Source organism: Enhydra lutris, unplaced genomic scaffold (genome assembly GCF_002288905.1).
Source record: "Enhydra lutris kenyoni isolate GAN:26980312 unplaced genomic scaffold, ASM228890v2 scaffoldscaffold45, whole genome shotgun sequence".
Taxonomy (NCBI): domain Eukaryota; kingdom Metazoa; phylum Chordata; class Mammalia; order Carnivora; family Mustelidae; genus Enhydra; species Enhydra lutris.
In genome coordinates, this window is record NW_019154129.1 from 6,557,282 (window position 1) to 6,578,405 (window position 21,124).

The 21,124-nt window shown below is 51.7% G+C and overlaps 1 protein-coding gene across 1 annotated transcript in view; it reads left to right on the forward strand.

Moving 5' to 3' along the window:
- Positions 1–1,343: 1,343 nt before the first annotated feature.
- LOC111156021 (lipopolysaccharide induced TNF factor) overlaps positions 1,344–21,124 on the forward strand; it is a 28,676-nt gene continuing 8,895 nt past the window's right edge. The window contains exon 1 of the mRNA XM_022516567.1: positions 1,344–1,358. The gene's annotated coding sequence lies outside the window, so the exon portion shown is untranslated. The remainder of the gene's footprint in view (positions 1,359–21,124) is intronic.

A 21,124-nucleotide genomic window follows, 5' to 3' on the forward strand; every position in this document is an offset into this window, starting at 1 on the left:
AACATCCACCTGGCAATTTCTAATGGTTGGGAGGAGTTTCACATCCCTTCCTCCAATTGAGTCCACAGATGATAATGGCTTGGTCCATATGGTGAAAGGTGGTGAGAGCTTTGGACAAGGACAGAGGGGACAGTTTGTTTGCTGTGGGACTTTGGGCAAGTCCCTCTCCCTGTCTGGGTCTCAGTGTCTCTGGGATCTCAGTGTAAAGCGGGGGACTCTATCCCCGGAGGAGTTCTAGGATCAGGTAGGCTCATAGGCTCTCCACCCAAGTGGCCTTTTTTATATGGCCCCATTAAGCTTCCTGGTATCTCCAGGACTCTGTACTCTGAAAGTCGCATGAGCCCCTTAATGCCTTGTGATGACTTCTTACGGTTGATGACTGCTCAGAGACCTCCTGGCTTGACTGGATCAGGGATGCTGTTATTACTGGGGCGGCCAGACAAGACCTTATCAGATACACAGGCAGTACCCACTTAGGGACAGAGGATTGAGTGGGTGTTGAAACAGGAGATACTGATTTCCAGAGCTTTTGGTGATGGAAGGAGAAGGTACCTAGGCGCTAAGGACCACCCTGGGGGCATAGGAAGTAGTCAGACAGCAGACTGGTTTTATTTAACAGTCTGTGCTAACCCCTTTGCCTGCATTATGTCGAATTCTTAGTAGAATTTATGAGACAGGTACTGTTATGCCCATTTTACAGACAGGAAGCTGAGGCCCAGAGAGAGTGGGTGACTTGCCCAAAGGCACACGGAGTATTTTGGGTTGTCTGGATGCATCTGAACGTACAGAACTGAGTACTGGGGAGAGGAGGGCTGCCCTACGAAGGGCCAGGAACCTTGGATCTGGGACTGGAGGTTGATGGTCTGCGTTGTCTGAGGGTGGGGAAGGGGAAGGAATGCCAGAGATGGGGTCCCTGCGGGAGTGGGGGGAGCAGGACGCGGATATCAGGAGGAGAGGGGACCGATGTGCCGGGGCAGAATCCCCAAGGGGAGACCTAGGATGGGGCGACTGGGGGGCTCCGAGGTCAGAGCGAGGGGCCTGGGCTGAAACTAGGGGGTCCCGGGAATGAGAGGGGTCGGGGTGTGCTGTGGGGGTGTTCCGAGGGACGGAGGGGCTGGGCAGAACGCGGAGGGTGTACACCCTTGGGCAGGGTCCCAGGCCGGGCTGGGCCGGGTGGGCCGGCTCGCGGGTAGTCCCAGCCGGAGAACAGAAAGGCGGAAGCCGGAGCTGCCCCGCCCCGCCCCGGCCCTGGCCCGGCCCCGCCCCGCCCCCGCCCCCGCCCCGCCCCCGGCCCGGCCCAGCGGCTCGCCCGCGCGGCGCGCTCAGACCTCCCGGCTCGACCAGCAGCGCGGGCGGCGGTGAGTGCTGTGCGCGGGCGCTGGTCGGGACGCGGCGGGCGGGAGCGGGTCTCCGCAGCGCGGGCACTGGTCCCCGGCTCCGGAGCAGTCCAAGCCGGGAGAGCCGCGGCATCGCGCGGGTTGCGGCGGCGGAGACCCCGGCGGAACCCGGGGGTCGAGGCGGGCTGGAGGGCATAGGGGTCCTGCCGAAATGTGCCTCGCTTGGCCCTCCGGGGCCGGGGGACAGGCCGGGTTGCGGCCCTGCTCCCGCGAGTGGGCCCATCGCCCGCGCTGGGGTCGTCTGAAAGAATTTGCGGACGCGGGTCCTAGAAATTCGGCTTGTAAGGGCCGCGCTGTATCTGCGCTTTTTGCCCCGCCAACTTCAGCGCGTGTCTTTGTGGGCACCCGGGGGGCTAGGGAGCCCCCGAGAGGTGAAAGTGCGGACAGAGCGCGAAGGGAACTGTGGCCCTGGCTAGACCCCCCACCCGCGGATTAAGGTGGGCACCGGGTGAGTCCAGGGGTTGGCCCAGACCCGCCCAGTGTCCGTGCCGGGTGGATGCGGGTGGCAGGAGCCGCCCCTCCCCGGCCAAGCCTGGCAGGTGACCTCCTCCCCTCTGCTCTGCAGGTCAGTATGGATCTGGGCAGTGGGGTGGGTGTTGTGTCTGCACCTCCTGGTCAAGGTCAGGGGATGGGGAAATGGGCATATTCTGGAAGGGGCGGTACAGTGCAGAAATCAGGCCAGTTGGACCTTCACTAGGTTTCCGGTCACTTTTGTGCTTCTGATTCATGGGGCTGACGTCATTACCTGTTGGACCGACTGGTGTTTGGGAAACCCAGTTTCTGGAAGCCACGGGCCTTTCCTTCTGAACCCATCAGGTTAGACTCTCCCACCAGTCTTCCCAAGAGGGAGAAATCCCTCCCAGTGGCCTGGTGGGCTGGCGCTGGTTCAGGGGCTGCCTGGAAGGCACATTGGTCCTGAGGGTCCCCTGGAGCCCTTGTAAGGAAAGACATGGTTCGCACTAGTGTATGCTTGACTGCCTCACTTACCTTCCTACCCCTACCCGCAGCCTTTTCAGGGTGGTTCTTTTTAAAATAGGACTAACCTGGATGCCATTGTAAAGAGAGGCATGAGCTGGTGTGTGGGACTCCATCACCATGTTTGGTTTGATCCTAGTTGGATCAGAACCCAGAGAGCAGGTGACTGCTTCTACCTGGCATGGGATAACGCCTTCCGCTGCATTTGGCTTACCTCTAAGCCAGCTTTTGTTTGGGATCTGAATGTGCTCCAGCCGCTCTAAGAAACCTTAATTGTAGATCTGCTGTGAGGCAGGGCCATCCTCCCTCTTTCCTGTTCTCCTGTTACTTTAAGGCATTAATCATAGATGCTTTTACTCGCGTTTGAAAAATTACCCTTGTAATGTTTGTGCAGGTGAAGTGACTGGGTGATTGATCTGAGACGGGTGATCACTTTCTTGGTCTCTAACATACTAGATGGCTGCTTTGCTCCTTCAGTGCCTTTTATGGGCTGACTGGGGGGAAGCAAAGGGCTAGCCTCACCCTTTGAAGGACACAGGAGAAATGGCTCCTGGTCCTGAGGGGTTTACGCTGTGGGTTGGAAGTGGAAACACATGCCAGGGTTGGGGGCTGGGGGAAGCCAGTGCTCTCTAATGCACAGGAGGAGGTTGAGGGGAATGGAAAGGAGGGAGGTGTGAGCAAGGAGCCAGGATAGCCACAGTGGGTTGAGTGGCAAAGCTGAGGCTGAGCTTATGTGGCTGAAGGCTCATGTGGATGTGGTCAGCAGCTTTCCAGAGGAGCAGAAGGGTCTCGGCAAAGCTTAAGAGGATGCACAGACTAGACGAGGGTTAAAGGGGAGCTACGGGGAGGGGAGGAGCCAGAAGGCATTTCCAGCCTAAGTTAATTTTCAAGGAGATCAGCAGTACATACTTTAGCTGTTAACCACCCCTGCTCATTGGAGGTGTGTCTAATTCTGCTCTAAGAATGGACTGGTGCCCTCCTGAGACTTAAACTTCTCCCACCAAAGATGAATCAACCCAGAGCTACAGAGATGGTGGAAGAAAGGAGACTCATAAGAAGTAGTCCTGGAGCCCTGGCACTATGTCTTGTCCTGTATTTCTTTTTGCTTTTACTGCAGTGAAAACAGCCCAGTGGGAGAGGTGGTCCATCCCATCAGGCAAGCAGACCTCCTTAACTCTGCCTTTCTCTAGTACAGATGTGTTTATGATGTCTTTGGTGCCCAGCTGGCCTGCCCTGGTCTGTTCTGAACTCAACTGGTGTTTTCTTAACCTTAAAATTGTTATTTGTGCTCAAAGTGGTACTTTCCTAGGTCGCCGCAATTTCTTCTTACCGTTTGAGCCTATGTTGTTATTCTGGGCTGCTGTGAACACTTCCTTGGCTAATGTCGTCCCTTGCGTGCAGGTTATTTCAATACCATGTGTAATTTCACAGGCTTTAAAAAGACATGGACAGGGCACCTGGGTGGCTCAGTGGGTTAAGCCGCTGCCTTCGGCTCAGGTCATGATCTCGGGGTCCTGGGATCGAGTCCCGCATCGGGCTCTCTGCTTGGCGGGGAGCCTGCTTCTCTCTCTCTCTCTCTCTCTGGCTGCCTGTCCGTCTACTTGTGATCTCTCTCTGTCAAATAAATAAATAAAATCTTAAAAAAAAAAAAAAAAGACATGGACAGAGGGCTGCCTGGCTGGCTCAGTTGATACAGCGTGTGACTCGGGATCTCAGGGTTGTAAGTTTGAGTCCCATGTTGGGTGGAGAGATTACTTGAAAATAGAATCGTAAAAAAAAGAAGAAAAGAAATATTGAGGGTGTTTGTGTGGTGGTTCTCTGCCCCTCTCTAGTAGGTAGGAAGTTCATTCACCAGGATCCTAAAAGCTCGAGGCACTCCCTCCTTTATCACTTTCTTCTTTAAAGGCATTAACCCCGTGAGAGAAAAGACCAGAGAATTTCAGCTACTTAGCTCCTGAACTTTAGAATTGACTGCATTCCTGGAGTAAATTTAAGAGCTCAGCATTGTTTTGCCTTAACCTTGACTCCAAGGAGGTTATTTGTAGGCGATGCATTGATGTTTTTGAAAGTGATATAAAAAATAACACTATCGCAGATAGCGTGGAAGATAAAGAAGAAGATGAGGCATCATCTCAGCCTGAGAACCAAACAGCTAGCATCAGTTTTCCTTGTTTGTTTTTTTAATTTTTATTTATTTATTTGACAGACAGAGATCACAAGTAGGCAGAGAGGCAGGCAGAGAGAGAGGGGGGTAGCAGGCTCCCCGCTGAGCAGAGAGCCCGATGTGGGACTCAACCCCAGGACCCCGAGATCACGTCCTGGAGCCAAAGGCAGAGGCTTTAACCCACTGAGCCACCCAGGCGCCCCAAGTTTTCCTTGTTTGTTCCGCGGCTTGATCTCTTATCCCGGTGCCTGTTTATTTCTGAAGCTGCGATCAGGGTCCATACAGTTTTATATCCTGACACTGTCCTCTTAATGTTCTCATTGTGTCACTTCATCAGAACTCATCATTCCTCTGGAAACTTGAGGATGTGGTTTCACCAGGAATCCAGAGGGGAAGTCGCCCTCTCTGATTCCGGGGCAGCAGCCCACCTCCCCAGTGGAAGGATTTTTCATCCCGCAAATCACTGTAATTTGTACTTACGCCGTCCTTGAACCTGGCTTTCAGACTGTGGTAACTTTATCTTTGCTTTGTGGGACGTGTCACTCCATGGAAGCAGACAGAATTCAGAAGACGGTATTTGAAAATGATTCCTCTGACATATTTCTTAGGAGTTTCAGTGTTCTTACTGAGGGATACTGAATTCGAACTTGTGTGAGGGCAGATAGCCCAAGAGCTGTAGGTAGTAGTGTTTTCCCATTTCCTTTCGCGAAGAGGACTGGAGATCCCATTTTCCCCTTTTGTCTAAATTCTTCCTCCTTACTCAGAGTTTAGAAAGCACCATTCACCTGGGACATCTTCAGGAACGTGGGCCAGTTGAGTTCTATTATAACAAAAACAGCATTGCGGTATCTGTGTATTTTCAAGTTTGCTAGCCAGTGGTCCTTAGTCTGAGAATTTTGAGCAATATTCGATTTCCTACATGTACAAGCGGGATAGGTCCTTAAGAGTTTTTATAATCAGTTTCACTTACTGTTCACAGTATTGTTAAGAACATTTCTCTCCAGAGATCACTGAAGACCAGATCTTTTTGGCCTTCCCAGCTGGTTCTCCACCTTGTGTACAAACAGGGCTCTTTCCTTAGGCGACTTGACAATTTGCAGGAGTGCCCTTTGCCCCAGCCCACCCCCAACCTTTTTCTTTTTTTGCCGAAGGAATCCCTTTTCCCCTGCGGGTCATTTCAGTGATGGGAATAATCGAATATTGGGAGCTGGTCTCTGCGTTCCTTTTTCTGTGGCTGGAGGGAGGGGGCAGGGAGTAAAAGTGAATAATCTTCCTTTTCTCTCCTTGAAAGAACTCATATTAAGAAGGAGGATTAAGTTGGTGGTAAAAAGGCTGTTTTATCTTCTCCCTGAGGGCCTTGCCCTTTTCTGTGTTGATCTGATGTATTTTTAGAAGACTTTATCACCCACATGTGTTTAAAACCACTGTGAGAGTTTTGAAATGATGTTGTAAGGGAGGGGTACAGATCCGTGGCCAGGCATCCTTGTGCCTCCAGCCGGGCCGGGTTTTGGAGATCCCTCAACTTCGAGTACTGTCTTTTGGCTTCTGCTTGGGGATATCTTTTTCTTTCTTTCTTTCTTTTTTTTTTTCCCCTCTTTTACCTTCCCAATTAGAAATACTTAGAGTGTTCCAAAATTCATTATTTATTTTATTTTGTTTTTTCAGTGTTCCGGTGTGGTGCATAAACAGTGAATTTTGGAACACTGAAAAAATTAAATTAAATTTAATTTAAAAAAAAAGAAATCAGATATGAAGTTATAAGACAAAAAAAAAAAAAAAAAAGAAAGAAAGAAAGAAAAAAAAATTTAAAAACCTGGGTCAAAGAAACTGGCTTCACTTCATCTTTTGCTTTAACCAAAATACCCTTTAAAAAAAAAAAAAACTTTCTTAAAAAAAAAACTTAAAAATTGTGTTTTAAAATTGAACTTGAATGCCTTTGGATGAGGCCTGCCTGCCCTGGTTCACCTTATAGTTTAGTTTTAAGCTTGCAGGAAAGTTGCAGCTAGCTCAGGGAGTTTCTGTTATTAACAATGTTGCCCATCATCCCCACAGTACCATCAAACCAAGGAGCTGACGTTCGTGCCTCGCCCTTAACAAAACTCCAACCTCTGTTTTGGAGTTCACCTGTTTTTCCCCCAAGTTCCTTTTTCTGTACCAGGTGCCATCCCAGGTACCACATGGCATTTTAAGGCCTTTCCCCAGCATCCTCTGCTCTCAAAATGTCTCATTCTCATTTCTGTGACTTCTTAAGGAGTACCGGTCAGAGATTTTGTAGAATTTCCCTCAGACTGGGTTTGTCTGGTGTTTTTCTCATGGTCAGGGGAAGAATTGGCATGGAGGTGAAATGCCTTTCTCATGACATTGGGTGTATCTGATATCCACAAGACATTGCTAATAATTTGAAACGTTCCTTACTAGGTTGAGGTGATGGTTGTCAGGTTCACTGTTGCCGAATTCGTGTCTTTGTCTTTTTGCAGACTGTCCCTTACAAAGCAAGATACTAAATCCATCCCACACTCAGGAGAAGGATGGAGAGACTAAGCCCCACACCCTGGAGGGAGGGGTATTGACACATGCCATTTGGAATTCTTCTGTAAGGAAGAGTGGTCTTCTGTATCTTTAAAATACACACTTATATAAAGGGCTTGCATTATAGATGACCCCATCGTATGTGGGGTATCTATGCTGTTTATGTGTGTAAGACCTGAGTTCTACAAGGATGTAGTGTGGGCATCACTCTCCCAAAGCCCCATGGGGACCTGGGAGAAGTGTAGAACCCAGCCCTTGCCCCGGAGGGGTGTAGTGTGGTCCAGTTAGGGAGACAGAGTCTAACCTGCAGACAGGAAGCAATTAAGATGCACAAGAAACGAGGCGCCTGGGTGGCTCAGTGGTTGAGGCCTCTGCCTTCGGCTCAGGTCATGATCTCGGGGTCCTGGGATCGAGTCCCGCATCGGGCTCTCTGCTCGGCGGGGAGCCTGCCTCCTCCTGTCTCTCTCTGCCTGCCTCTCTGCCTGCTTGTGATCTGTCTGTCAAATAAATAAATAAATAAATCTTTAAGAAAAAAAAAAAGATGCACAAGAAAGGTGTATGTTGTGGAGGGCTGGATTGCGTAGGCTCGGCCAGGGGCAAGGGGGGGCAGACATGAAGAGAACTCAGCAGGTAACGTTTACCACCCTGTTCTCACCTGAAGTCTTGCTAAAGACAAGGCGGATGTTTCCCATAATTTTCAAAGACATGACAGTTACAATCCCCACAGTCAACTGGAATATAGCCAGAATTGAGGAAATAAGCAAATAGGAGGCTTCCAAGGAACACAGATATTTATCCTCAAGACAGATGCCCAGGCCTGTTTACCTTACTCATAGAAGGCACCAAGGAAACCAGTAACTCTTACTTTGCATAGAGTTCTTACCCAGTGGGTGCTGGTTTCCCATGCTCAGAGGCTTTGACACAGCAAGGGCAGGGGTGGGATGGGGGCTGCCAACAGCCCCAGGCTGGACCTTCTTCCATCTGGGATAGCACAGAACCTCCAGATGCTGACCCAGGCATCCCCATTGTCTTTTTTGTAGATTTTAAGGAAGCAGAGAGAACTATGGGATCGATATTAGAAAATAGTTCAGATAGATTTTGGGGAGGGATACAGAAGGAAGCCAGCAGTCAGAATGAAGCCGTATGAGAAGTTACAAGGCTGGAGTTTTCCTTGTGTTCAGACATGATGTAGGGAGAGGGACCCCCTTGGCTGTGGGCCATTGGGCCTTTGATGTGTGTTTATTCTGATGGGAGTTGCTGTGTGGCTTCTGCCGTGGTTGGTTTCTCCTGGTGTTCTACATTTTGAGGCTTATTTTTAGAATCTCACTCTCCTTTTTGGCAGGGGTTGAATATTTTAAGGGGGGTTTTCAAGTTGCTCTTGGGCTGCTGGTTAATTATGCAGAACCCTTGTGTGGGGTCCCTCCCTGAAAGGTCCAGCCTGGCACACACCTCCCCACAGGACACAGGTGTGCCTGTTTCTGTGTGTCCAGCCGCGCTATTACCCATCCCCTGACCTATTCTTGCCTGTGTCCCCCCAGATCCTGTGCTTGCCCTAGAATTTGGACTCCGTTTCCCCTTTGGGTCTGTTCCTTTATCTCCCCCATGTTGGTGAACTTTGCCTTCCCAGAGGGATTCCTTAAGGCTGGGGAGGGAGGGTCCATGTCTCCCCAGTCCCGTATAAACCACCAGCCTTCAGAACCCCCTGCATGAAAAATGGGTCACAGCACAAAATTCTAAGAGAACTTTATTTTGGTAAATAGGACATTTTTGGTACCAATTTGGGGAAACCACAGTGAGATTAATAGTTGACACATCTTTTCACCAAATAGAAGTAATTCAGAAGCTTTAATCACTCTGCAAACACTCAGGGAGGGGCTAAGGGCCAGGTACCAGGCAGCAACATGAGATGGTTCATGGGACAAAGGGCTGTGATGGCATCATTTCACCCACAGGTGGGGGTACATGGGAGGCTAGGCTGGGGAGGGCAGCTACGGGTTAATTTTTAATTTATGTCCTTTAATTGTAAATGTGATTAATAAATACTGGGTCACATAAATTTAATAAGCTGGAATTAATTAGTTTATAGAATTTCTTCTGAATTTGATTTTTTGATTATGTCATTATTGCTATGGCTCAGTATACAAAAGATCGCAGAGCAGAGGCGAAGAATGTCCTTCCCACTCTATCTCCCAGTCTGCCCCCCTCCCCTGCTCATAGGCAGCCACTGTTACCAGTTTCTTGTGTATCCTTCTGGGGACATTTTGTGCATATTCTGTAAGGAGATATGTATATCCTTCTTCCTTAGGCCCAAATGTTGGCTTGCTATGAACACTGTTGGGGCCTTTTTTTCATGCAGCGATATGTCTAAGAGATGCATTTCCACACATAAAACTCTTGCTTGTGCTGTTTCAGTGGCTGTGTACTATTCCCTTGGCGTGGATGGGCCATCACGGATCTGCCCGATGCCCTGCCAATAGTTATGTGGTTTCTAGCCACATCGCATTGGAGACCCTTGTGTGCTTATCGTTTGTCCCTTCACCCATGCACGGGACGGCCCAACAACAGATACCTAGAAGAGGAACTGCTGGGTCAGTGGTCTCATGCACATTACGTTTTGGTAGGTGCTTTCATTGCAGATCGACAGAAAAGTTGCAAAGTTAGTGCAGAAGTCCTGTATTCACCCCGTCCAGTTTCCCCTGCTGTAAACATCTCACATCATCAGGCTGTGTTTGTCATGACCGTGAAATTGACATTGGTGTACTGACCTCTTAACCAACCCTAGACTATGTGAGCTTGGAGGAAAAGCTTTTATTCTGTTAGATCTGTTCCAGGGTCCAATCCGGGATCCTACACTGTATTTAGTTGTTATGCCTCGTTCTCTTCTGGTCTGTGATGGTTTCCCAGACTTTCTGTGACCTTGGCAGTTTCAAGGAGTACTCACCCGTTCTCTGTAGCAAGTCCGGGTTTGTCTGATGTTTTCTCATGATGAGCCCGAGGTGGACGGTCTAGGGGAGGAAGGCTCAGAGCTGAAGCGCCCTTTTCACCCCATCCTGCCAGCAGGTGTGTGATGTCCGTGTGACCTCACACTGATACGAAGCTTGACTCTCTGTCTCTGCGCCATTTTGACCACACCTCCTTGGACGAGATGAGCCGTATTTTGCCTGTGACGACCCAGGGGAGTTGTCCAGGATGGGCCAGGGTCAACTCGACGGGGGTGCGGTTAAGGACTGGGTGCCAGACCCCTGAGTCCCTGGGAGCCTTTTTGGGGAGGGCTGGTGGGGAAGGAGCACCCCCTGAAGGAGGCAGAGGGTGCAGGCCTGGGTCAGATGAGGGAGGCCCTCCAGCCTGGGGAGAGGAGAACAGGAAGTGGAAGTGGGCTTAGTGGGGTCATGGCTGAGGGAGGACTGAGGCCCAGTGGGGGTAGGGGGAGCGAACCTGGGGACGGGGAGGAAAAGCAGGGACCCCAAGGGGCTGAGCACCCAGACTGAGGGAAGAGGGGTGTTTCTTTTTACATTTTGATAAGGAAGGATTTGAGCCATTCCTATAAGAGCTCTTAAGAGGGGAGGCAGGTGGGGGACACTGTTGGGACAGAGTCCCCAGGGAGATGGCAGGGAAGGCCCGGCTGGCCACACTCAACACGGTTAAATGAAGTTTGAGCCAGAGAAGGGCTCCTTCCGAATTCAGGGCAGGTAGACAGAGGCCTAGGGGTTGGGATGGGAGGCTGAGGGAGTCAGGTCAGCGGGGGGAGAGGGATGGGCAGAGGCAAGGGGGCCCCACGTGGGAGGGAGGGGAGCATAACAAATGACCATGAGCTCAGCGGCTCAAGTCATACAAATGCATTATCTCACGGGTCTGGAGGTCGGAAGTCCAAAACGGGTGTCCTTGGGTTAAAATCAAGGTGTCCCGTCCCTCCTGGAGGCTCGGGAAAAATCCATCTCCTGGCCTTGCCCGGCTTCCATAGGCACCTTCGTTTCTTGGCTCTCGGCCCTTTGCTCCAGTTTCAAAGCCGGTAGGGGAGCACTTCCTCTCCTCTCAGGCCCTCCTGCCTCCCTCTTAGGAGGAGCCTTGTGGTGATGTTGGGCCCTCCAGGAACTTGGGACGGTCTCCTCAGCTCTTCACTGAGGTCTTGCTGCCAAGTTCCTCTTGCTGTGTGAGGCTCGGTGCTCACGTCCTCACGTGTTCTCGGGATTAGGATGGGGACAACTCTAGGGAGCGCTGTTTCAGGTGGGAGTTTGGGTAGGTCGTGACCCCAGAACGTGGTGCATTGGGGTCTGTTTGGATCTTGGCGGTGAAACCTCTGGGCCATGGGGGCAAGTGATCCCCTCCCTCGTCCTTGTCTGCTTCCCTGCGAGTCGTGAGCACGAGCGCTGGTGCAGTAACCCTCGTGCCCAGGGTTCTGAGCACATCCACTTCCTCCCTCCCTGAGGTATGGGTACTATTAGCCCATTTTCCAGATGGGGACACCAAGGCACAGAGAAGTCGAGCAACCCGCCCAGGTTCACAGAGCCAAGAAGTGGCAGAGTTGGGGGCTCGAACCAAGGGAGCTTATCAGTTCCAGAATTTCTGCTCTTAAATAATTCCACCTGCCTTTAGATTACATTGTCTTAAAATAAGTACATCCCATCACCTTGACTTTCTTTTGAGCTTTTCTGATGCCTTCTCTGTGCCCTGCCTGATCCCATCCTTCTGGGTCTTCTCTTGTCTCGTGATCACCGGTGGGTCTTTAACGGGCCAGGCCCTGGTCCTTGCCATTCCTAGTGACCCCCTAAGACCTGAGCGGTGCCCACCCACTCTTGTAAATGACTGGGGATTGCATGCAGGGGTTTCCAGAAACCCTATGTGTGACCGTAGCCTGGGTGCCGGGCCCACCTGCACTGCCCCCGAGCTCGGTGGTGGCCATGGCTTCCGGTTCCTCACCAGCTCAGCTCCTGGTTGGAATCTGCACTGCAGCCCACTGTATCTTGTCCCAGTGAGACCTCTCAGCATTGGGCATCATTTCTCTGTGCTTCTTTGCTTTGGAGGCTGCCTGCTGGTCATCTCACCCGAAAGAATGGGAGGGGCACCTGGGGGGCTCAGTCAGTTAAGCGTCTGCCTTTGGCTCTGGTCATGACCCCGGGGTCCTGCTATCGAGCCCCGTGTCGGGCTCCCTGCTCAGTGAGGAGCCTGCTTCTTCTCCCTCTGCCCCTGTCTCCCCGGCTCATGCATTCTGTATCTCACTCTCTCTCAAATAACTAAAATCTTTAAAAAAAAAAAAAAGGAAAGAAAGAAAGGGATGGGAATGGGCAGGAAAAATGACGAGAGACACCTTTCCCTCATCTGCCAAGAGTATCCCTTCCATCCTTGCCAGTTATCAACAGGCACCGAGGACAGACATGCCATCACAGGTGTGAGCTCTGTCCCCCTTTTCCCGTCCACACCCGTCAGCAGGAGTTGCTGACGTTTCTGGCTTCTTGGGGGTGCAGGATGGTTAGAGCCTCTGAGTTTTCTTGACACCATGAAAAAAGGACAGATGGTCATTTCCAGAGAATGATGACACACTGTCCATGTAGGCCAAGCGGCTCGAGAGCCACACCAAAAGAGAAGGCAATGAATGTGGAGGGGCAGGTGTTTCTGAGTTTGGGGTGCCTGCTCGCGGGTCTGGATTTTGAACCGATGAGCCTGTCGCAGGATGAACCCCTCACTCTGTTCGGTAACCCCAGCCAGAACCGGGAGCACCTCCTGCGGATCTGGAGTACCAATGGCGTCATAAACTTGCATCGAGGAGCAGAGAGAGCCCGTCTTGAGGTTCAGAGATTGTGGGGGTTTTTTTCTTTCTGATTTTTTTTTTTTTTTAATTTATTCATTTGAGAGAGAGAGAGAGAGAGGGAGCACAAGCAGGGGAGGGACAGCTAGAGAGGGAGACGCTCCTTGCTGAGCAGGGAGCCTGATGCGGGGCTCAATCCCAGGACGCTGGGATCATGACCTGAGCCGAAGGCGGACACTTAACCGACAGAGCCACCCAGGCGCCCGTCTTTCCGATTCTGTCTTGTTCGTGTTTACACACCTCCACACTTCCCTTTCCCACCCACATCTTGACTTGCTCTCCTGCCTTAACATCATGGGGTGCCCTGTTGAGAAGCGCCACTCTCCTCAGGTGTGGAGGAAAGGAGGGATTTCAGCCCCAATGAAATGATTGTAGCTCTGTAGTGTGTTTGGTCACACGTCGGCCAAATACTGGTGTTACCTTGAGCTGAACCAGGAGACCCTCTGTTCCCGAGGCTTGTCCTTGTACAAACAACTCCCTGCAGAGACGTTCTCAGCTTCTGAGCTGGGGTGTTAGGGGAAGACTCTCCCATGTACGTCTGCTTCCAGATCTTGATGCCCTCAAGATGGGTCTGGTGTTCTACCCGTGTTTGTTGCAAGTGTCAGGGTGACCAGCTGGTCATGGGTTTCCTGGGATGAGCCCGCACACCCCACATCCAGGGAAACCTCTCCATCCTGTTGAGGCACCCTATATAGCACCCGTGGTGTTTTGAGCCTAGTTCTAGGTGCTAGGGAGGCAAATTTTAATAAATTTCAATCCTTGCCCTCCTAGGGCCCGCACACTGATCCGGAAGCCAGACGAGTAAAGGCTCTGTGACAAGTTCGTCAGAGAAACATGACTTGGTTACAGCTAACACATACTCACTGCTTCCATGCCCCGCATTGCTCTGGGTGCTTTTCACAAGGGTGCTCTTTGAATCCTCCCAAGAGCCTTAAGACACTGCCAGTGTCCCCATTTTATGGATGGGATAACCGAGGCAGCAGAGTCGTGCCATGAAGCATGCCAGTTGAACACAGGCAGTCTGGCTACAGGGCCTGTATCATGATCTTGATGCCCTTGATCTCTGCACTGTGTAGAGAGGTTCAAAGTGGGGATGGATTCTCCCCTGAGCTTGCTTCTTGGGGGAGGAGATGCAGAAGCGCAGATAGGACAGGTGAGAGGAATTTGTAGCCCGTGGGGAAGGAAGGACACCAAGGCAGTGGAAAGAGTGTGCCGGGTATGTGTCTGGGGACATCTAAGCCAGCCGTGCAGTGTAGCAGGTGGGAGACGGGGTAGACAGGGGTTTGTGGTACCCTGGGACCCCGCCGCCATCCTGGGCAACCAGGATCTCCAGTCACCCTAGCCTAGGGGGCACTGGCATGTCAATGTCAGAAAGACCCCAATGTTCTTGATTTTAGGTAAATGGGGCTGAACTAAATCTAGTGGAATTTGGAGGCTCAAATTGCTGGCCTTGGCCTGTGACCCAGAGACTGGAGATTTCTAGCAATGCCTTTATTTTATCCATTTGTGATTGAGGTGAAGCTCTCACAGCGTAAAAGTCCCCCATTTCAGAGTAACAGTTGAGTGGTGTGTGGCGTGATCCCAATGTTGTGCAAACACCACCTCAGTCTAGTTCTAGAACATTTTCATCACCCCGGTTAACCTGTACCGATTCACGCCCCCCCATTTCCTCCCACACCCTCCCTCCAACCCCTGGCCACACCGACTGACCTTCGGTGTCTGGGTGCACCTGTTCTGGGCTTCCTGTGGAAATGGACTCATACCCTGGTCTGGTCTTTGCGTCTGGCTTCCCTCCCCTGGCGATCTCTTGGGGCGGGCTGGTCTGCCGGTTGTCCCCAGACCTCCCAGAGGTCAGACCCTTGCCCGGGAGTTTAGGATTCCAGGCAGAGCTCTGCTGGGCTCGGCTCCACAAACCCCGAACGCAGGTCTACGTGGTCACAGAACAGGAAAGATGCTCCTCGGAGCGGCAGGAAATGCCCAGAATCGCAGCCCCCACTCGGGTGTTCCAGGGAGTTCTGAGACTGTTCAGGCTGAACTTTCTAGGAGCGGATCTGTTGCTGAAAACGAGGCCTCTCTGGGACCGTTCCAGTGTCGCAAGGTCTCAGGACCCGTTCATTAACATTTGCTCGGATGTGAGGATCGCTGGGCTGGACAGCGCGGCTTCTCCCCGGGGTTGTAAGGGCACTTTGCTTCTCTTTCCTTAGAGCAGTATGAAAAGGCTGAGGCTGAGCTGCCCTCAGACCCTGCTGGCAAGGAGCCTTTGCCTTTCCCACCCCATGTGTTAAAGCAGCTGGCGGAGATGCCTGGCATCACGGGGTCCCTTAAAGAGGCAGCTTCGGGCCCCTGTTGTATATCCGGGAGGTTCTGGGATCTTCCCCTTCTGTCTGTCTGTCCTCCAGGACTGGAAGGAAGAGCCTTGTATGTGGATACGTGCCTTTGGTTGATACGAAGGTCCTGGCCCCCTGATCCTTCTCAGAGAAGCAGATCGTTCTTGTTTTTGGATATTTTTAAAGATTCATTTATTCAGCGGGGGAGGGGGCAGCAAGTGAGAGAGAATCTCCAGGACCTGGGCCCTGAGAGCATGACCTGAGCCGAACGAAACCAAGAGTCAGTCGGACGCTGAACCGACTGAGCCGCCCACATGGTTATCTTGAGTCACAAAGTCATCAGTGAAAAATGAGTTGGAATCCATATAGTTTTTTGTTTGTTTGTTTGTTTGTTTCAAAAAAGCCCTGCTTTGAGTGTGTGCCGTGAAAGTCTGCAGGAAATGAATCTTTTTACACGTGTAAGGGAGGCGGGGGGGGGCGGGGGAGAAAGGCGTTCCAAGGTGTTGCTCCCATATTTTCACTTTTCATTTGGGGGTAAAACTAGGCCGCTGGTGGTGTCTGTGTCTCCTGGCCTGGGAGGTGTTTGGTGAGGTCAAGAGCCGTCTGGAGTCCACCAGCTTTGTGTTCAGACCCTAGCCCTGCCTCCTGGAGTCCATCTGTGTGGTTTTGGGCCACACTTTTGGGCCAGCTTGACCTCCCTGGGCCCTGGTTTTTCGTGGGAGAGTGAGGACGGTGATAGCGATAATCCTCTCTATGGTGGGAGGACACACCTGAGGGTGTGAATTATAGAGCCTGGTACAGTAAAGAAAGAGCCCGTTGTGGTTTCTTTTAATGCAGCTGTGACTCTGGAGTGGGGGCAGGGGGTAGTTGACGGGTAGTGGATTTTGCTCAGACCAGGACCTCTGGACTTAGAGATAGCCAAGTATGGTTCGAACGGCCTTGGTTATCTGGTACCCTTAGTAGCACCCTTCGTTTTCTTCCTGTGTGAGGATCCAGCAGATTCGATGCAGACTCAAGACTCAGAGGGGTGACCCCAGCCAGACCCCTTAGGTCTGCTTGGCCCCGTTAGGCAGAGGGGAGCCCTCCTGGGGCTGGGCACCTTCACCCGGCCCATCTCCCTTGGTTGTGGCTCAGTTAGATTAAATCCTAGAGTTGGGCGTGGTTGGAAAAGAATATACACAGAGGAAGGACCTCATGCCTCAGTCAACAAAAGGTTAAAATTTGTTCAGACCGTTGCATTTACGATGGCAAGGAAAGGGGAGACACATTTTGGGAAAACTGAAGGAACAAATGTCGGTGATTTGAAAAACTCATCGGTACCCCAAATACCTCATTCCCCATCTCCCTCCCGCATTCTCAGCGGGGACCCAGGGAGTGAAAGTCACTTTGGCGGGGAGGGGAGAGTTTAAAAAAAGTCTTAGATATTACAGTTGTGTGTGGCCCTTCAAAACTCAACCGTATCCAATGAAATCTTATTTCTTAGTATTGCATTTTCTCTTGTGAGGCAGAAATTAAGTTATATTTTAATTAATTAATTAAATTTAATATAATTTAATTTTTCTCCTTGGGGGGGCAGCTGTAATGAAAACAAGGCTGAGAAACCCCGTTCTGTACCGTGTCTGAACTGGGCCCAGGAATAGATACCCCTAGAACCCCTCACTGCCCATCAAAGAGAGACTCTGTCACCGAGGAAATCGTGGAGACATGGTGCAAAGGGACCCCAGAATTCCAAGTGGCACATTGACAGGTGAGAAGGTAGGGGCCGGGCCCATGCGTCTGGTCATGGGCTAGTTTCCTGGTCAGCCTCCAGCCCTTCTCGCATCAGACAGGCCTCCTTTCCTGCGACCTGGGGCCCCGGTGCAGCGTGGACACGCAGGGCCCCCCGGTTCCCTGAGTCTTCAGAATGTCAGGATGGTAGCTGCAGAGTGTTGGGCTGAGCGCGGTCTCCGGGGTGTAGGGCCTGTGGGGCTGCCCAGGCCACGCGCGCTGCGAGGCCACCCTGGTCACATTTTCTGATTGGAACAAGGGGTTTGGGATGCCTGTCTCTCTCTCTCTCTGTGGCTTTGGGAGTCGCTTGCAGTGGGGTCATTCTGAGGTGGGGACCGTGGGGCTCCCCATGCCTAAGCATTTCCTTCATGTCTGTGGGGCTGGAGCGGGGGGAAGCTGGATGGAGAATCGCCTTCACCGTGTGCTTTTAAACAGGCGAGCAGTCGAGAAAACCCACTCGCAGGGGCCTGATAACAAAGTTAAACAAGTGGGGAGGGAGGAAGGAGACCCCCTTGCTGGCCCCTTTATCCCCCCTCCCTGTAGCCATGACAACCTGGTGTTCACCAATCCCGCCAAAGGGGGTTCTCAAGGCGGTTCTCGAGGCTGTGCTTTTCGGTGGCAAGACTGTGGCTTTGCTCCGAACTCCGAGATGCTTCCCTGTTTGTCCCGGAAAAGGGAGCGCAGGTATTGGATGGAATTGTGCTCGCACCGCTGCTGTTCACTCATGGGTGGCCTGATCTGGAGGGACAGAGGGTTCCTGGTGACAGCGGAGGGTGTGGGTGAGTGTTTGCTCCCCTTGAAGAGTGTTGGGGCTTGAGGACCAGGAGGTGGAGGCAAGGTGGGCCTCCTGCCCGCTGGGGAAGCCAAATTAAAAAGGTTGGCGGTGGGGGGGGGCGTAGCAGCGGAGTGGGGGGAGAAGAAAGAAGTGGGATGGAACAAAGTGGCATTTCCTGGCCTGGGGCCTGGGGAAGGGAGGCTGCCGAATGTATTTAGAAAACCCTTCCATCCAGCTGTTGATGGGTTTGGGTTTGTGTTTACTGCCCTAGCCTGTTGCTTTTGTCCCTTTTCAGAATCCTCAGTGTTGTTTACATTTACGGGCTGTTGGACACAGGATGGATGTTCCCAGGAGGCAGGGGCCTGGAGTTCAGAAGCTATAGGCTGCGGCCGTGACACCAGCGATGCGGGCGTGATAAGCCGTGATAAGCCGGCAGGCCGGCCTTGATTTCCAGAAGCCCAGGCCCTTCCTTCCTCCAGAGGAAAGGAGGCCCCCCCACCCCTGCACCCCCATGTCCGCCCTTGATGACACAGCTGCCTTGGGTCCCTTCTGGAAGAGGGAGCAGTGGTTCTGAAGGGGAGGGATTCGACTTCTGAGTTGAGTCATTGTTTCCCAGCTGTTTGACCCAGACTGTGTTTTCTGCAAAACTCAGGGCGCCCAAGACCTCCCGTTCCCCTTCGAAAGTGCACCACTTGCCATCGCGGCACCCCGTGCTATTTTAGGCCCTCTGTCTGTCCAGCCCAGTGTTTTCGGTCCTTGCGGTTTTCTGCTGTGAGTCAGTTTTCATAATAAATTGTGTAGGCAGCTGGGGGTCTGCCTTTCCTGAGACAGGAAGGGACAGTGAGCCCTTGACCTTCGGCGAGGTCCTGAATTCCTCCAGTGCACGGAGGCGGCTGGCAGCCAGAGTCTGTACACACGCAGGCCGGGCCAGAAGCAGTGGTGGAGGGCTGGGGTTGGGGGTGGGGTGGGGTTGGTGTTCCAGGGTCTGTGGCCGGCGAGGGACACCAAGCCAGCTTAGGAGGTAAAGTTGGTGAACTGTGCTGGGTTGATGTCTGCAGTCTGGCTCCCTTCTTTCTTCTGGTTTTCTGTTCTTGTGTGTCAGAGGAAACAGACAACATGTCATAACCACTTTTGACAATTGTGTTCTCATTCTTAAACCCTGGACCTGTTTGCACAAAGATGTCCTGTGATCTCATTAGCTCCCCTTCAGCCTTCCTGATTAACTGTCCCTGCAGACTAGGATATAGCTGCCACCACCACCTGCGGGCCTTCCAAGGTTTGTTCCTTGCTTCTCCAACAGACCTGCCTCATCTGTGCTTTCTAGGGTCGGACCTTTCCTCTTCTCTACAACCCTTCTCTACAGCCCTGTGTTCCATAGTGCCTCCGTCCTGTAGAAGCAGGAACGTGTGAGCCATGTGGTTAGTTTAAACATTTCTTAGTAGCCACATTTTAGAAGGTACAAAGAAACGGATGAAAGGAGTGGTAACAATGCATTTTGCTTAACTCCGCCTATCTAAAATATTGCCATTTCCAATATAAAAAATTATGAATGAAGTATTTCACGTGATTTTTTTTTTTTTTTTTGAAATCCAGGGGATATTTTATGTTGACATCATCTCCGAAATTGGATGCTAATATTTTGTCAGAAACTTTTGCTCTAGATGCAGAGCCCGTTAGGGTCGCTGTTGGAAAAATAGATTCACATAGCCAAGGTGCCCCTTGAAAACTTAATGGAAGTTTTCCATAACTGCATGGTGTATTAGATTTTTATTTATTTATTTATTTATTTATTTTTTAAGATTTTTATTTATTTATTTGACAGAGAGAGATCACAAGTAGACAGAGAGGCAGGCAGAGAGAGAGAGAGGGAAGCAGGATCCCTGCTGAGCAGAGAGCCCGATGTGGGACTCGATCCCAGGACCCTGAGATCATGACCTGAGCCGAAGGCAGCGGCTTAACCCACTGAGCCACCCAGGCGCCCATTATTTTTTATTTTTAAGAGAGAAGGTGAGAGCATGCTAGTGGGGAGCGAGGGGCAGAGAGAGCGAGAGAATCTTAAGCAGACTCCGTGCCGCCTGCAGAGCCCGACCTAGGACTTGATCTCACAACCCTGAGATCGTGACCTGAGCCAAAAATCAAGAGTCAGACATTTAACCAACTGAGCCATGCAGGCGTCCCTAGATTTTACATTTAAACCATTGACGCTTGAAATACAATGTGAACATTCAGTTCCTGGGTCACACCAACCACACTGTGAGTTCCCAGCAGTGGGGTGTGTGTGTGTGTGTGTGTGTGTGTGTGTGTGTGTGGCTGCTGGACAGCCATATTGGACAGCCTAGATGGAGAACATTTCCATTCTTCCAGAAGGTTCCATTGGGCAGCCTTATACAATAAAGCCCAAACACCTCCATAGGGCTTTCACATTTCCTACAACCCGGCCCCAACCTGTTTAGCTTTATTTACTGACTGTGTTTGACACGTGTCCACTTTCCCAAGTTTCTCCCCCTCCCCCCAGCTCCTCCCTCCTGCCCCGAAGAAATCTCTTTTGGTCTCTGCTTAAAAGCAGAGAGCTTCCTCGAAGGAGTCTCCCCTTCTCCCCGCGGCAGAATTAACTTTGCCTCCGCTTCCCACGGGTTCTCAAAGACAGGCAGAATGTGGGGGGAAGAGGCAGCAGGCCTGTCCAAGCCCCTGGACCGTGGCACGCCGCCCTGGGAGCTCATTTCCCCATTTCTCCTGAGGCAGGTTTGAATGGATCTTCTAAGGCCTCCTTAGCTCTGCCCCTTTAGAAAAACAGCCGCACAAAGAGCTGCACTGTGTCCTTCTCCAGCTGCCCCGGGGCTGTTGCGCACGGGCCACAGCAGGAACACACCCTGGGTACAGGCCACGTAATTCTAGGCGGGCATCAGCTCTGTCCCCAGTCCCTGGGGCGGGGAGAGATGGGGGGGCAGGAGCAGGAATGTGGGGAGACTCTTTCTTTGCCCTCACAAAAGGAAATATGTGCCTGGCTCCTCTGATACTCCGTTTTCCGAATGGGAGCTGGTTTTGTGTGTGTGTGTTGACTTTTTAAAAACTAACATGGGGCGCTGGGTGGCTCAGTCTTCGACTGTCTGCCTTTGGCTCAGGTCATGATCCCAGGGTCCTGGGATGGAGCCCCGCTTTGGGCTCCCTGTTCCACGGGAGGCCTGCTTCTCCCTCTCCCACTCCCCCTGCTTGTGCTCCCTCCCTCGCTGTCTCTCTGTCAAATAAATAAAATCTTAAAAAAAACTGTAAAAAAAAACAAACTAACATACAAATAAAAAGTGCACACATCTTCATTGTACCGCTCGTTCTCATGTGGTGGGCATGCCATGTGACCGCCCCCAGATGGGGAACAAGGACAGGAGGAGC